Genomic DNA, 16665 nt, shown 5'->3' on the forward strand with positions numbered 1-16665 from the left:
AGGATCAGTGCCAACCAGCATTCACCAGCCTGAGAGGCTTGTCTGCTCACCCACCGGGGGCGAGGGGGTGGCTGAGAGCTGAGGCTTGGGCTTTGGAGGTCAAACCCGAGGGAGAGGACTGGGGTTGGCTGCATGAACAGAACCTGAAGCGGGCTAGTGCACCACAGCTAGGCAGGAGGGAGTACGGGAAAAAGTCTAGACCTGCCTAAGGGGCAAGAGACCATTGTTTCAGGGTGCATGAGGAAAAGGGATTCCTTCCCTGTGTGCCCACAGAAGACAGAGCACTGCCTAAACGAGCTCCAGGGATGCGCACAAGCTGTGGCTATCAGCTTGGACCCCAGACACTGGCATGAAATGCTAACACCGCTGCTGCAGCCACCAAGAATCCTGTGTGCAAGCACAGGTCACTATCCACACCACCCTGGCTGGCTGTGCAGCACACCACTGCCAGGGCCCCATGATCCAGGGACAAGTACCCCAGGAGAACACACGGTGTGCCTCAGACTGTTGCAATGTCATGTTGGCCTCTGCCGCTGCAGGCTCACCCCACATTCTAATTATAATTACCGTACCCCTCCCCCCCCCAGCATGAGTGACCCAGAGCCCCCTAATCAGCCTCTGCTTTAACCCCATCCTGTCTGGGCGGGAACAAATGCCTGAGGGCAACCTACATGCAGAGGTGGGACCAAAACCAAAGCTAAGCCCCAGGAGCTCTGCAAACAAGAGAAAAGGAAATTCCTCCATGCAGCCTCAGGAACAGCAGATTAAATCACCACAATCAACTTGATGTACCCTGCATCTATGGAATACCTGAATAGACAATGAATCATCCCAAAACTTAGGCAGTGGACTTTGGGAGCAACTGTAGACTTGGGGTTTGCTTTCTGTGACTGATTTGCTTCTGATTTTTAGGTTTCTCTTAGTATAGATTTTAGCACTTGTTATCTTTGGTGGATTTGTTTATTAGTTTGGTTGCTCTCTTCTTTCTCTTTTTCTTTCCTTTTTAAATTATTTTTTTATTTTAATAATTAAAAAATATATTATTATTATTACTTTTTTTCTCCCTTTTTTTCTGAGCTGTGTGGCTGACAGGGTCTTGGTGCTCTGGCCTGATACTCTGAAGTGAGAGAGCTGAGTTCAGGACGTTAGACTACCAGAGACCTCCCAGCCCCACGTAATATCAATCAGCAAGAGCTCTCCCAGAGATCTCCATCTCAGTACTAAGACCCAGCTCCACCCAATGACCAGCAAGCCCCAGTGCTGGACGCCCCATGCCAAACAACTAGAAAGACAGGAACACAATTCCATCCATTAGCAGAGAGGCTTCCTAAAATCGTACTAAGTTCACAGACACCCCAAAACACACCATCAGACGCGGCCCTGTGCATAAGAAAGAAAACATCCAGCCCCACTCACCAGAACACAGGCACCACTCCCCTCCACCAGGAAGCCTACGCAAGCAACTGAACTAACCTTATCCACTGGGGGCAGACACGAAAAACAACGGGAAATGTGAACTTGCAGCCTGCAAAAAGGAACTCCCAAACACAGTAAGTTAAACAAAATGAGACGACAGAGAAATATGCAGCAGTTGAAGGAGCAAGTTAAAAACCCACCAGACCAAACAAATGAAGAGGAAATAGGCAGTTTACCTGAGAAAGAATTCAGAATGATTCGAGTAAATATGATCCAAAATCTTGGAAATAGAATGGAGAAAATACAAGAAACATTTAACAAGGACCCAGGAAAACTAAAGAGCAAACAATGATGAAAACACAAGAGCAAACAATGATGAAAACACATGGATGAAAACAATGATGAAAACACAATAAATGAACTTAAAAAGTCTCTAGAGAGAATCAATAGCAGAATAACTGAAGCAGAAGAACAGATAAGTGACCTGGAAGATAAAATAGTGGAAATAAGTGCCGCAGAGCAGAATAAAGAAAAAAGAATGAAAAGAATTGAGGACAGTCTCAGAGACCTCTGGGACAACATTAAACACACCAACAGTCACATTATAGGGGTCCCAGAAGAAGAAGAGGAAAAGAAAGAAACTGAGAAAATATTTGAAGAGATTATAGTTGAAAACTTCCTTAATATAGGAAAGGAAATAGTCAATCAAGTCCAGGAAGTGCAGAGAGTCCCATACAGGATAAATTCAAGGAGAAACATGCCAAGACACATATTCATCAAACTATCAAAAATTAAATACAAAGAAAGCATATTAAAAGCAGCAAGGGAAAAACAACAAATAGCATACAAGGGAATCCCCATAAGGTTAAGAGCTGATCTTTCAGCAGAAACTCTGCAAGTCAGAGGGAGTGGCAGGACATATTTAAAGCGATGAAAGGGAAAAACCTACAACCAAGATTACCCAGTAAGGATCACATTCAGATTCGATGGAGAAATTAAAACCTTTACAGACAAGCAAAAGCTAAGAGAAATCAGCACCACTGAACCAGCTTTACAACAAATGCTAAAGGAACTTTTCTAGGCAGGAAACACAAGAGAAGGAAATGACCTACAAAAACAAACCCAAAACAATTAAGAAAATGGTAATAGGAACATACATATCGATAATTACCTTAAATGTAAAAGGATTAAGTGCTCCAACCAAAAGACACAGGCTAACTGAAAAGATACAAAAACAACACCTGTATATATGCTGTCTACAAGAGACCCACTTCAGACCTATGGACACATACAGACTGAAACAGAGGGGATGGAAAAAGATATTCCATGCATATGGAAATCAAAATAAAGCTGGAGTAGCAATTCTCATATCAAACAGAATAGACTGTAAAATAAAGACTATTACAAGAGACAAAGAAGGACAGTACATAATGTTCAAGGGCTCTATCCAAGAAGAAGATATAACAATTGTAAATATTTATGCACCCAACATAAGAGCACCTGAATACATAAGGCAAATGCTAACAGCCATAAATGGGGAAATCGACAGTAACACAATCATAGTAGGCGACTTTAACACCACACATTCACCAATGGACAGATCATCCAAAATGAAAATAAATAAGGAAACACAAGCTTTAAATGACTCATTAATCAAGATGGCCTTAACTGATATTTATAGGACATTCCATCCTAAAACAAAAGAATACACTTTCTTCTCAAGTGGTCATGGAACTTTCTCGTGGATAGGTCATTTCTTGGGCCACAAATCAAGCCTTGGCAAATTTAAGAAAATGGAAATCATATCAACTATCTTTTCTGACCACAAATCTATGAGACTAGATATCAATTATGGGAAAAAAACTGTAAGAAATACAAACACATGGAGACTAAACAATACACTGCTAAATAACCAAGAGATCACTGAAGAAACCAAAGAGGAAATCAAAATATACCTAGAAACAAATGACAATGAAAACATGATGATCCAAAACCTATGGAATACAGCAAAAGCAGTTCTAAGAGGAAAGTTTATAGCAATACAATCCTACCTCAAGAAACAAGAAAGATCTCAAATAAACAACCTAACCTTACACCTAAAGCAATTAGAGAAAGAAGAACAAAAAACCCCAAAGGTAGCAGAAGGAAAAAAATCATAAAGATCAGAACAGAAATAAATGAAAAAGAAATGAAGGAAACCATAGCAAAGATAAATAAAACTACAAGTTTGTACTTTGAGAAGATAAACAAAATTAATAAACCACTAGCCAGACTCATCAAGAAAAAAAGGGAGAAGACTCAGATCAACAGAATTAGAAATGTAAAAGGAGAAGTAACAACTGACACTGCAGAAATACAAAGGATCATGAGAGATTACTACAAGTAATTATATACCAATGAAATGGACAACCTGGAAGAAATGGACAAATTCTTTGAAAAACACAACCTTCTGAGACAGAACCAGGAAGAAATAGAAAATATAAACCGACAAATCACAACGACTGAAATTGAGACTGTGATTTAAAATCTTCCAACGAACAAAAGCCAAGGACCAGATGGCTTCACAGGCAAATTCTATCAAACATTTAGAGAAGAGCTAACACCTATCCTTCTCAAACGCTTCCAAAATATAGCAGAGGGAGGACCACTCCCAAACTCATTCTACATGGCCACCATCACCCTGAAACCAAAACCAGACAAAGATGTCACAAAAAAAGAGAACTACAGGCCAGTATCACTGATGAACATAGATGCAAAAATCCTCAACAAAATACTAGCAAACAGAATCCAACAGCACATTAAAAGGATCATACACCATGATCAAGTGGGGTTTATCCCAGGAATGGAAGGATTCTTCCATATATGCAAATCAATCAGTGTGATACACCATATCAATAAATTGAAGGATAAAACCATATGGTAATCTCAACAAATGGAGAAAAAGCTTTTGACAAAATTCAACAGTGATTCATGATAAAAACTCTCCAGAAAGTGGTCATAGAGGGAACCTACTTCAACATAATAAAGACCATATATGACAGACCCACAGCCAACATCATCCTCAATGGTGAAAAACTGAAAGCATTTCCACTAAGATCAGGAACAAGACAAGGTTGCCCACTCTCATCACTGTTATTCAATATAGTTTTGGAAGTTTTTAGCCACAATAATCAGAGAAGAAAAAGAAGTAAAAGGAATCCATATCAGAAAAGAAGACATAACACTGTCACTGTTTGCAGATGACATGATACTACTATACATAGAGAATCCTAAAGATGCTACCAAAAAACTACCAGAGGTACGCAATGAATTTGGTAAAGTAGCAGGATACAAAATTAATGCACAGAAATCTCTTGCATTCCTATACACTGACGATGGAAAATCTGAAAGTGAAATAAAGGAAACATTCATATTTACCATTGCAACAAAAAGAATAAAATACCTAGGAATAAACCTACCTAAGGAGACAAAAGTCCTGTATGCAGAAAACTATAATATATTGATGGAAGAAATTAGATGATACCAACAGATGGAGAGATATACCATGTTTTTCGATTGGAAGAATCAGCATAGTGAAAATGACTATACTACCCAAAGCAATTTACAGATTCAATGCAATGCTTGTGAAACTACCAATGGCATTTTTCACAGAACTAGAACAAAAAAAATTCACAATTTGTATGGATACACCACAGACCCCAAATAGTCAAAGCAATCTTGAGAAAGAAAAATGGAGCTGAAGGAATCAGTCTCCCTGACTTCAGGCTCTACTGCAAAGCTGCAGTAATTAAGACAGTATGGTACTGGCACAAAAACAGAAATATAGATCAATGGAACAGGATTGAAAGCCCAGAGATAAACCCATGTACATATGGTCAACTTATTATTGATAAAGGAGGTAAGAATATACAATGGAGAAAAGACAGCCTCTTCAATAAGTGGGGCTGGGAAAACTGGACAGCTACATGTAAAATAATGAAATTAGAACACTCCCTAACACCATACACAAAAATAAACTCAAAATGGATTAAATACCTAAATGTAAGGCCAGACACTATCAAACTCATAGAGGAAAACATAGGCAGAACACTCTGACGTCAATCACAGCAAGATCCTTTTTGACCCACCTCCTAGAGAAATGGAAATAAAAACAAAAATAAACAAATGGGACCTAATGAAACTTAAAAACTTTGCACAGCAAAGGAAACCATAAACAAGACGAAGAGACAACCTTCAGAATGGGAGAAAATATTTGAAAGTGAAGGAACTGATAAAGGATTAATCTCCAAAATATACAAGCTGCTCATGCAGCTCAATATCAAAAAAACAAGCAAATCCAAAAATGGGCAGAAGCCCTAAACAGACACTTCTCCAAAGAAGATATACAGATTGCCAACAAACACATGAAAGGATGCTGAACATCACTAATCATCAGAGAAATGCGAATCAAAACTACAGTGAGGTATCATCTCACACCAGTCAGAATGGCCATCATCAAAAAATCTACAAACAATAAATGCTGGAGAGGGTATGGAGAAAAGGGAACCCTCTTGCACTGTTGGTGGGAATCTAAATTGATACAGTCACTCTGGATAACAGTATGGAAGTTCCTTATAAAGCTAAAAATATAACTACCATACAACCCAGCAATCCCACTACTGGGCATATACCCTTAGAAAACCATAATTCAAAAAGAGTCATGTACCCCAATATTCATTGCAGCACTATTTACAATAGCCAGAACATGGAAGCAACCTAAGTGTCCATCAACAGATGAATGGATAAAGAAGGTGTGTCACATATATGCAATGGAATATTACTCAGCCATAAAAAGAAACGAAATTGATTTATTTCTAGTGAGGTGATGTACCTAGAGTCTGTCATACAGAGTGAAGTAAGTCAGAAAGAGAAAAACAATACCGTATGCTAACACATATATATGGAATCAAAAAAAAAAAGGTTCTGACAAAACGAGGGACAGGACAGAAATAAAGATGCAGGCATAAAGAATGGACTTGAGGACAAGGGAAGGGGGAAAGGTAAGCTGGGACGAAATGAGAGAGTAGCAATTACATATATACACTACCAAATGTAAAATAGATAGCCAGTGGGAAGCAGCTGCATCGCACAGGGAGATCAGCTCGGTGCTTTGTGACCACTTATAGTGATGGGATAGGGAAAGTGGGAGGGAGATGCAAGAGGGATGGGATATGGGGATATATGTATACATATAGCTGATTCACTTATTTTTACAGCAGAAACTGACACACCATTGTAAAGCAATTATACTCCAATAAAGATGTTTAAAAATAAAATGAACAAGGTAAAAAATGGCATAAGGACTGGCTATTTGAAGAAATGGTGAAAGACCAAAGTGAATCTTTTGCTACCTTCCTAGACAGTGTTCTGTTTCCTCCTAAGCCTAGAGATTATCTGACAGTCACCATCATTTTGAGAAAATTTCTGTCTAGATTATTGTAAACAAGATTAACAGACAATGAAGGAATGGCTGGTCTGAAGAAAGAAACTTACTTACTATCCATTAGTATCCATGGAACATCTCTCCATTTATTTAGTTCTTCTTAAACTTATTTTATCTGAGTTTTGTAGTTTATATGGAACTTGTACATGTTTTGTTAGATTTATGCTTAAATATTTTATTATTTTGGTGAATGCAAATGGTATTGTGTTTTTTATTACAAATTCCAGTTACTTATTGCTGGTTTGTAGAAAGACAAAGTTTCTAAGTTTGTAGAAAGACAAAGTTTTCTATATCTTTTCTATAATAACCTTAAATCCTGCACCCTTGCTGCAATCACTTTTTAGTTCAGGACATTTTTTGCTCAATTGTTTGACATAGACAATAATGTCATCTATTAACAAAAGTAGTTTGTTTCTTTTTTCCCAATCTCTGTGTCTTTTATTTCATTTTCTTCTGCTGCTCCATTAGTTAGGATTTCCAGTATCATTGTTGAATAGGAGTGATGACAGAGGACATTTCCTCCTTTTTTCTATCTTGGGGGAGCTCATTTATTTTCTCAACATTAAGTATGATGTTAGCTGTCAGTTTTCTGTAGATGTTCTTTATCAAGTTGAATAAGTCCTCTCCATAATTTATTTCCTTTGAGTTTTTATTATGAATGAGTGTTGGATTTTGTCAGGTGTATTTTATGCAAGTGTATTTTATGTATTGATATGATCATATGCTTTTCTTCTTTAGCCTGTTGATATCATTGATTACTTTAATTGATTTTAAATGTTGAGGCAGCCTTGCACACCTTGGATAAATACCTCTTGATTATGGTACATAATTGCTTATGTAATTCAATTTGCTAATAATTTGTTGAGGGGTTATGCATCTATACTCCTGTGTCCTGCACTTTTCCTGTCTTCTAATGTCTTTGAGTGATTTTAGTATTAGGGTAATGCTGGCCTCATAGAATGAGTTAGGAGTGTGTCTTCTGCTATTTTATGGAAAAGATTGTAGAGAATTGGTATCATTTCATGTAAGTGTTTGGTAACATTTACCAGTAAAGCCATCTGGGCCTGGAGCATTTTTTAGAAAGGTTATTATTTATTGATTCAATTTCTTTAATAGATATAGAGCTATTCAAATTATATCTTTCTCTTTGTGTGTATTTTGGTAGATTGTGTCTTTTAAGAAATTGGTCCATTTCATCTAGGTTATTAAATTTGTAGGCATATGATCTATAATCTCCTGCTGTTGTGCAGGGGTCCTAGTGATATGTTGGTGGGAGGAGGGCAAGCCTTCTCTAGTTTTATGATTAGGTCTCAGACTCTTAGCAAGCCAGAGTTATGTATTTCCCGTCCTCTTTGTCGAAGTCTAAAGAGGATTGGAGTTGGGTGTTTCCCTTTCCCAGGTTCGTTAGGCTTTGGTGAAACCCCATTACGTTAGACTCTAGTAAATAGTTTCCTTCGAGGGCAGGTCTTGTTTAAGGAGAAGAGATATGTTTCAAAAATGGTTACTTTTCCTCTCTCTCTGTGGGAAACATTAGAGGATCTTTCTCTGATCTTCATAGTGAGAAACTGGTAGGGTTCTTTCAAGAGAAACTATGGAAAGTCTGGGAGCCTCCCTAACACTAGGGTCCTTCAGAGTTTTAAACTCTAAATCTTGTTCACACTGAGCCTCCAGCAATTCATCAATTACAGTGTAAATATACCAACTTCAGCTCTGGTCTTCTGCTCTTGGTAAGCTATAATTTTCTATAACTGCCTGTTTCTTCAGTTTCCAGGACAATAGTTTGTCTTATGATCTCAATTTTCTGGTATATCTAAGAAGAGTTGTTGGATTTCAGTTTGTTCAGCTTTATTCTTGTTGTGAGGATGGGAGTGATGACTTTCAGGCTTTTTACATATCAGATGGAAACCAGAAGTTTATTTTTGTTTATTGTATTTTGAATTTCATTGTTTTTAAGCTGTATGAACATATCTTTTGAAATTTAGTCAAACTCCATACATGATGCTCTATGCTTACCTTGGGGTGCTGATGTAATTCTCAGGATCTCTTTTTTTGTTTGTTTGTTTGTTTGCAGTACATGGGCCTCTCACTGTTGTGGTCTCTCCCGTTGTGGAGCACAGGCTCTGGACGCGCAGGCTCAGCGGCCATGGCTCACGGGCTTAGCCGCTCTGTGGCATGTGGGATCTTCCCGGACCGGGGCATGAACCCATGTCCCCTGCATCGGCAGGCGGACTCTCAACAACTGTGACACCAGGGAAGCTCTCTCAGGATCTCTTTTGTTAGTTTTCAGTATTTTTTAGAAAGTAGTATGAAGTGTTTTGTCATTTATGTAGTTTACAATTAAAATTCAATCTCTTGATGCTGTAGCCATTTAATTATTTCAAACTAATGATGTAGAATTATTTGACCAAATGAATTAGCTTATGATGACTTTTAAATAGTAGCATAAGGCTTTCCAAATGTGATCAATAAAAATGCTGAGAAGCTGGACTTTGAAAATAGGCATTTGTGATATTAACAATTTTTTTAGCATAATGTGTAAAGTAGTGAAATGCAAGAAGAAAATAATGGTTTGTCTGAAACACATTCTCTGACCATGGAAATTTTAATAAGGGAAATTATTTTAAATATGTACACTAATAGTTACCTCAGGTAGGTTGTTTGCTTTAGGATGTGTACGTTGTGATCCCTTGTGATGTGTTTTTATCCTTTTTACAGAAAAAGCCTACCTGGATGTTCTATTTTCAGTGTAGATAGCATAGCAGTTTTCAGGAGGGAAAAAAATGATTGAATATTTTGTCATTGTTTTATGCTAATGTTAGTGCTTTAGAATTAGAATGATACCGTAGAACTAGCAAATAGAAAAATACTCTTGCAGCAAAATGGCAAAAATTATTTTCAGACATAAGCTAAAATGTGAATTGAAGCAGAATGATTGGCTACTAGTTCTCCTTTAAGTAAAGTTTTAAAAGTTTTAAAAAAGGTAACTGCAACAGAGTAAAGTGCCAAGAAATGGCCCCAACTTGTCTCAGAATCACATTTTATATATTCTTTGTATAGGATCAACTTGCAGTTGGACTCCTTTTTCATACCTTTTCATTTACACTTTATTTTAATGATTTTTGGACACACACACACATACACACACACCCCAAAGATCTGAATCCACACTGTCACAATTTATATTATCAATATACATGTTAAATGTAAAGGAAAGTCAATGAAAAATTCCTGACTCATAAATACAGATATTTCTAATTTAGTGTATACTAGATAACTTTTATTGAAATTATTATTTACTTATTTCAACTTTTATTGAAATTTTAAGTTAAAATACATACTTTTAAAACTTTAGTAAATTAAGTTGAATTCTAAAACTTGTACTTGCCTAGTCAATGGTGGATGATTAGTTATCTACCTCAAATATTATTTCTTTTTGTTCTGGGGTGGATTACTAGTTGTCCCTGTTTTCATAGACTGGGACCTCCTATTCAGGAGGTAAAACTGGGCAGTTATTTATTTATTCACAGTATTTTTAGATCTGAATTTTTTTGCAAGTCCTTGTGCATTTGAATTGTGTAGTTTCTGATTAAAATTATATGACCACGGGGAAATGTTATCTTTTCTATTTTTCCCTTTTTAAAATTGTGATGTTATTGTTTCTATGCATCCCAAATAGTTGTTTTGTTCAAGTACAGACTTAACATTATGCCTTCCCTATACAGTTATAAAAACATAAATACAACATATACATTCATATTTTCTTAGTACATTCGTCAATCTTGGTCTCTCACTTATGGATATTTTTCTAGAAATCTGATAGCTCTTTATAAGATGGGGAATTCTGCCACTAGAACTATCTGAGTTAGATGCCTTCCTTGTCTAGGTAAGATTTGGAAATAAACCCTGAATTTAGAGTCAGTTAAACATGTGTTTCAATGCCTATATACAGTGTGAAGGACTTTTAGACAGATTGATAAAATAATCATAAAACCATCTGTCAAAAGTTAAGTTTTTGTTTTATTAACACCACACTTTTGTGTCTATGTACATAAATATTTCTCAATAGACCCATGTGACCGTTCCACAGCTTGGGAATGAATAGCAGCATATTTATTCTCCATCACTTAAGCTACAATTCTCTGAGGAAAGAGAGCCCAGGATATCTCTTCCCCCAAAAATCTCCTTCTGCCTTAATTGTCCAAGAATGCTCACAGCTTACTCAATCCAAAGGGGCCAATCTAATTTTGAACCTGGAACTATCTGGGAATGACTGTTCCACTGGAGGAAGCTATTGCTTCATTTTGCACAAGGTTTGGGGATCAAGACCTGGCCTAAGGGTTTAATAGTCATTGGTCTAAAGCCAATCATGTTGACCTCCTTTCCTTTAAGAGATATTTTCTTACATGTAAAAATGTGACTTGATTCGGGCAATCAACTATGAGCAACAGGCTCTAGAGAGTTCTCAGAAATCTTTTCCTCACAGACAGTGGTATGGTCTGCAGAGACAGATGGTCCCCCATCCAAATACTGATTTGGATGTAAAGATCAATGATGTCACAGACACACCAAGATTGTATGAAATGTTTATTACTTACATAAATGAGGTCCTTGGGGAGAAAAGAACATGCCTCTCAAGATCTAAAATGGCTTGAGAGAGCAAGGAAAGGAGACCAGCCTGGGTTATTATTGGCGGTTAGAGAGTGGGTTGGGGTGAAAATTTCCAAGCCTCAGTAGGGTACATTTTGCTGCCAGTACTAAAAAGGATCACTCAGGCTTTCTTATCAGCTTACCTAGATGTGGGCACAAAGGGTAGAGGGAGAGGTGAAACTTAAAAGCTGTCATCAAACATTAAAAAATGGTGTCAGACTCTTTATTACAGAAAAATACTCAAAAGGAATAAACTGTCCTTTGCTTCCTTTAGTCATTATTATAGACTGTAGTGTAGTCTCTCATAACCATAAGAAGAGCTCTAAGGTTAAACCAACATGATGAGTAGATATAAGAGTCTTGTTGTCATTAGTTCATTGAATGACCAAATCCTGAGTGACTTACCTCCAGGTTTCTAGTTATTTCAGGAAATATATTTTCATAGAAGTAAAGCTAATTGAGTTGGTGAGTGTTCATAGTAGCATTACACTCCTTAGTTACTCTTATCTTTCTTTTTCCCTTAGTTCTTTCACTTCATAACTTTTCCTAAGTGTGTCTATTGCAACAGAAGGTCAGCTTCCTGAGGACAGGGATCTTGTCTCTGTTTCACTGATGATGTGTATTTAAAAATATTTCCTCAGTAAAGAAAAACTATCTACATCTGCCAGATACTACTAAAAAGCTGGTTCCTGGTGATACACAGGACATAGCTTGCCTTCCTGGAGCTTAGAGTCTATAGGTGGAGATAAGGACCATGTTGGGAGCAGAAGGCAAGGATGGGAATTCTCAAGGTAGTTGGAGAAGGTTTCTCTGAAGAGGTGGCACTTAAACTGAGATTTGAAGGATGACATGGAGGAAACCATGTGAAGAAGAAAACCATGTGATGAATGGAGGAGTAAGCCCTTAGGCAGGAAAAGCAAGAGCCCTGTATGGGAGATTTTTTTTTAAGATTTATTTATTATTTATCTATTTATTTAATTTATTTTTGACTCCGTTGGGTCTTAGTTGTAGCACACGGGATATTCGTTGTGGTGTACGAGCTTCCCTCTATCTGTGGCACACGGGTTCCAGAGCATGTGGGCTCTGTAGTTTGTGGCACGCTGGCTCTAGTCGAGGTGTGCGGGCTCAGTAGCCCTGCAGCATGTGGGATCCTAGTTCCCTGACCAGAGATCGAACCCACGTCCCCTGCACTGTAAGGCAGACTCTCTACCACTGGACCACCAGGGAAGTCCCTGTATAGGAGATTTTGTTACAGTTATAGAAAATAACTGTATATAACTTGAGGCCTTTAACAATTTTCCTTTGATTTGCTCAAAGAGAACAAGTCAGACTATTGAACTAAGTTCCTCTTTTGTATCAGCTAGATTGTTAAGGAAATTTCAGTAATAAAGAATGCAAAGCAATGTGCACTTCTTTCCTTTATAAAGTCACTACTTCTTATTTTTTTAAAAGTTCAATATATGAAAATGTTCATCTCTCCCAGTTTAACTAGACCAAGACAATGATAATCAAAGAAATGGAGAGCAAGAGCAAGAACTAGTGAGAAAAAATACCAAAATCCTATTATGTACCACCAGAAAGGGGGCTATTTAGAAGTCTGGTGGGATATAAGTTGGCCTTAGCTCTTTGGAGAATCATTCTGAGTTATTTAGCATTTATATAATGGAAGAGATATGTACCCTACACCCTGTCTTTCCCAGGACGTAGGAAAAAAATACTGCAGGGATCAGATCTCCAGGATAACTGGGGCATGTGAAGGGGTTTGTCAGGCAGAGACGTGAAAAGGTGCATCACTTAGTTGTTTGGCACTTTCTCTAAATTGCCTGACATGGGTGAAAAGAGGAGAGTCTACTCCCTGCCCTTATCCCAGAGCTCTTCATGCATTTCACTCCTCCCAACACATCCCTTTCTCTGCCTCCCCCTCTAAGTGAGCCTTCTTTTAAAACCCCACCATCATGGAAGGGAACTGTGGGGGGAAGAATGAGAGACCTCTAGACTCCCTCTACCTCCAACCCCTCCTGCAACTGCCCAGAGCCCTGAGATCCCACTGGGAAAGTGGGGAAGACGAGGGTGTTTATATGCATGCGTACGTGCATACGTGTGTGTTGGAGGAATCAGTGTGGATAGAGGGAAATTGGTGAGAATAGGACTATAGAGGGTGAAGGAAAAAAGTGGTACTGGAAAAGGGCAAGGACTACAAACCCAGCAGATCATACCTGGTTCTCTGGGCTCTCCCCACTTACCCCCAGTCCCCAGAACTTGTCCTTAGAAGCAGAAACCAGGTGGAGAGCCCCAGTCCTGGCCCTGTGCCTCTGCGTTTGGATGTTGCTCTCTTGCTTCCGGTCAAGGGACTGTGGCTTCCATGGAAGGTGAGTGTAAAAATGGAGAGTTATTGTTTAATGAGGATAGAGCTTCAGGTGGAGAAGAGCAACCCAGGCCCAGGACATCACCATTCTACTTTCTGATTCTATGAATTTGACGACTCTAGGTACCTTGTATAAGTAAAATCATACAATATTGGTCCTTTTATGATTGGTTATTTCACCTAGCATAGTGTCTTTAAGATTCATCCATGTGGTAGCAGATCTCAGAATTTCATTCTGAATATACTCGATTGTATGTGTATATCATATTTTGTTTAGCCATTTATCAGTTAATGGACACTTGGTTTGCTTCCACATTTTGGCTGTTATGAGTAATGCTGCTGTGAACATGAGTATATAAATATTCGAGTTCTTGCTTTCAATTCTTTTAGGTATATGCCCAGAAGTGGAATTTCTGGATCATGTGGTAATGCTGTTTAATTTTTTTGAAGACCGACTATATTTTTTCCTACAGTAGCTACACCTTTGCAGCAATGTACAAACATTCCAATTTCTCCACATCCTCATCAACACTTGTTATTTTCCAGTGGTTTTTTGTTTTGTTTTGTTTTTGAATAATTACCATACTAATGAGTATGAAGTGTTATCTCATTGTGGTTTTAATTTATATTCCTTAAGACTAATGATATGGAAAATCTTTTCACTTGCTTATTGACCATTTGTATATCATCATTGGAGAAATGGCTATTCAAGTCTTTTGCCCATTTTGAATAAGATTGTTTTCTGTTAATGAGTTTTGAGAATTCCTTATATGTCTGGCTATCAATCCGTTATCAATTACATGATTTGCAACTATATTCTCTGATTCCATGGGTTGCCTTTTTACTGTTGATAATGCTTTATGTACAAAACTTGTTGATTTTTATGAATTCCAATTATTTTTTCTTTTGCTGCCTGTGCATTTGGTATCATATTCAAAAAATCGTTGCCAATGCCAATGTCATGATTTCCCCCTGTTTTGTTCTAAGAGTTGTATAGCTTTTGAGCTTACATTTAAGTCTCTGATTCATTTTGAGTTAATGTTTGTATATAAGATAAGGGACCAATTTCATTTTTATTTTTGTATGTGAATATCCAGTTTTCACAACACCATCCATTGAAAAAACTGTTCTGTCTCTTGGCTTCCTTGTCAAAAATATTTGACCATGTGTGCAAGGGTTTATTTCTGGGATATCCATTTCATTCCATTGGTCTACTTGTCTGACTTAATGACAGAACCACACTATTTTGATTACAATAGCTTTGTAGTAAGTTTAGAAATCAGCAAGTATGAGATCTCCAACTTGTTGTTTTTCGAGATTATTTTGGCTATTCAGGGTTCATATGAATTCTAGGAGATGAACCTAGGAGATTTCATATGAATTTTAGGATTAATTTTTCTATTTCTGCAAAAAAACAGTCATTGTGATCTTGAGGAGACAGCAGTGAGTGGCGGCTTAAAGTGAAATCTTAGTTCCCTGCCCAGGAATTGAACCTGGGTAGCCTGGGTGAAAACCAGGAATCCTAGCCACCAGTCCACCAGGGGCTAGAGGCTAGAAGCAAAGTTGCCCTGATTCTTGCCCCCATTGAAAAATGAATTTCTTAAGGAGGCAAAAACTGTAGAAACAGAAAAAAAAGTTTATTGTTAGAGACACAACACAACATGTGGGAGAACACACAGAGAAACAGTTTGTTTATTTAAAACAGAAGCAAGGCAGAGGTACATACCTGGAGAGAAATGGTGTGGGCGTCCTCCCTAATGAGGAGGAGCACACCAGAAAAGTGATTCAAATCACTTATATGGGGCAGTTCTTCTGGGTCTTTGTTTACCTTTGGCCATTTATCTCATTTCTTTTCCTAGGGCCCTGTCCAACATGCATGCGCATCTTTTTGCCAAGATGGATTCCAGCACAGAGGCCTATGGGGAGGTTGACACCACCTATTATGGGGTGGCACTCCCTCCCTTCTTGACCCCCCAAGGGGGTATTTCTGAACATATGTAGTCGGGGAAGTTTCCTTGACCTCAAGGATGAGAAATATGAGAAATATGTGGTTTCTTTATCTTTTATCCAAGCGGGATTCAGCTCTTCCTTGCTCCTGCCATTATCTTTATCTTGGAGTATCTGTCCACAGGGGACAGATTCCAGCTGCTCAGCCTGGTGGCCCATCTATCTCCTGCCTTAATTGGGAATTTGATAAGGATTGTATTGACTCTGTAGATAGCTTTGAGTAGTATTGTCACCTTAACAATACAGCCATGTCTTGTTTTATTGCACTTTGGCAATCCTGCATTGAGCAAGTCTATTAGCACCATGTTTAAAAAGCATTTGCTCACTTCACGTCTCTGTCACATTTTGGTTATTCTCACAATATTTCAAACTTTTTCATTATTATTGTATTTGTTGTGGTCATCTGTGATCAGTGATCTTTGACGTTACTTCTACCACTTGCTGAAGGCTCAGATGATGGTTAGCATTTTTTAGCAATAAAATTTTTTAAATTAAAGTATGTATATTTTTTAGACATAATGCTATTGCACGTTTACTATACAGTGTAAACATAGTTTTTATGCACTGGGAAACCAAAAAATCCATATGACTCACTTTATTGCAATGTTCACTTTATTATGGTGGTCAGGAACTGAACCTGCAATGTTTCTGAGGTATGCCTGTAATAAGTCTTCAAATCTATGAACATGGGATATCTTTCTATTTGTTTGTGTTTTTTTTAACATCTTTCAGCCAACTTGTAGTTTTC

The sequence above is a fragment of the Tursiops truncatus genome, chromosome 6, assembly GCF_011762595.2.
Source record: "Tursiops truncatus isolate mTurTru1 chromosome 6, mTurTru1.mat.Y, whole genome shotgun sequence".
NCBI classification, from domain to species: Eukaryota; Metazoa; Chordata; class Mammalia; order Artiodactyla; family Delphinidae; genus Tursiops; species Tursiops truncatus.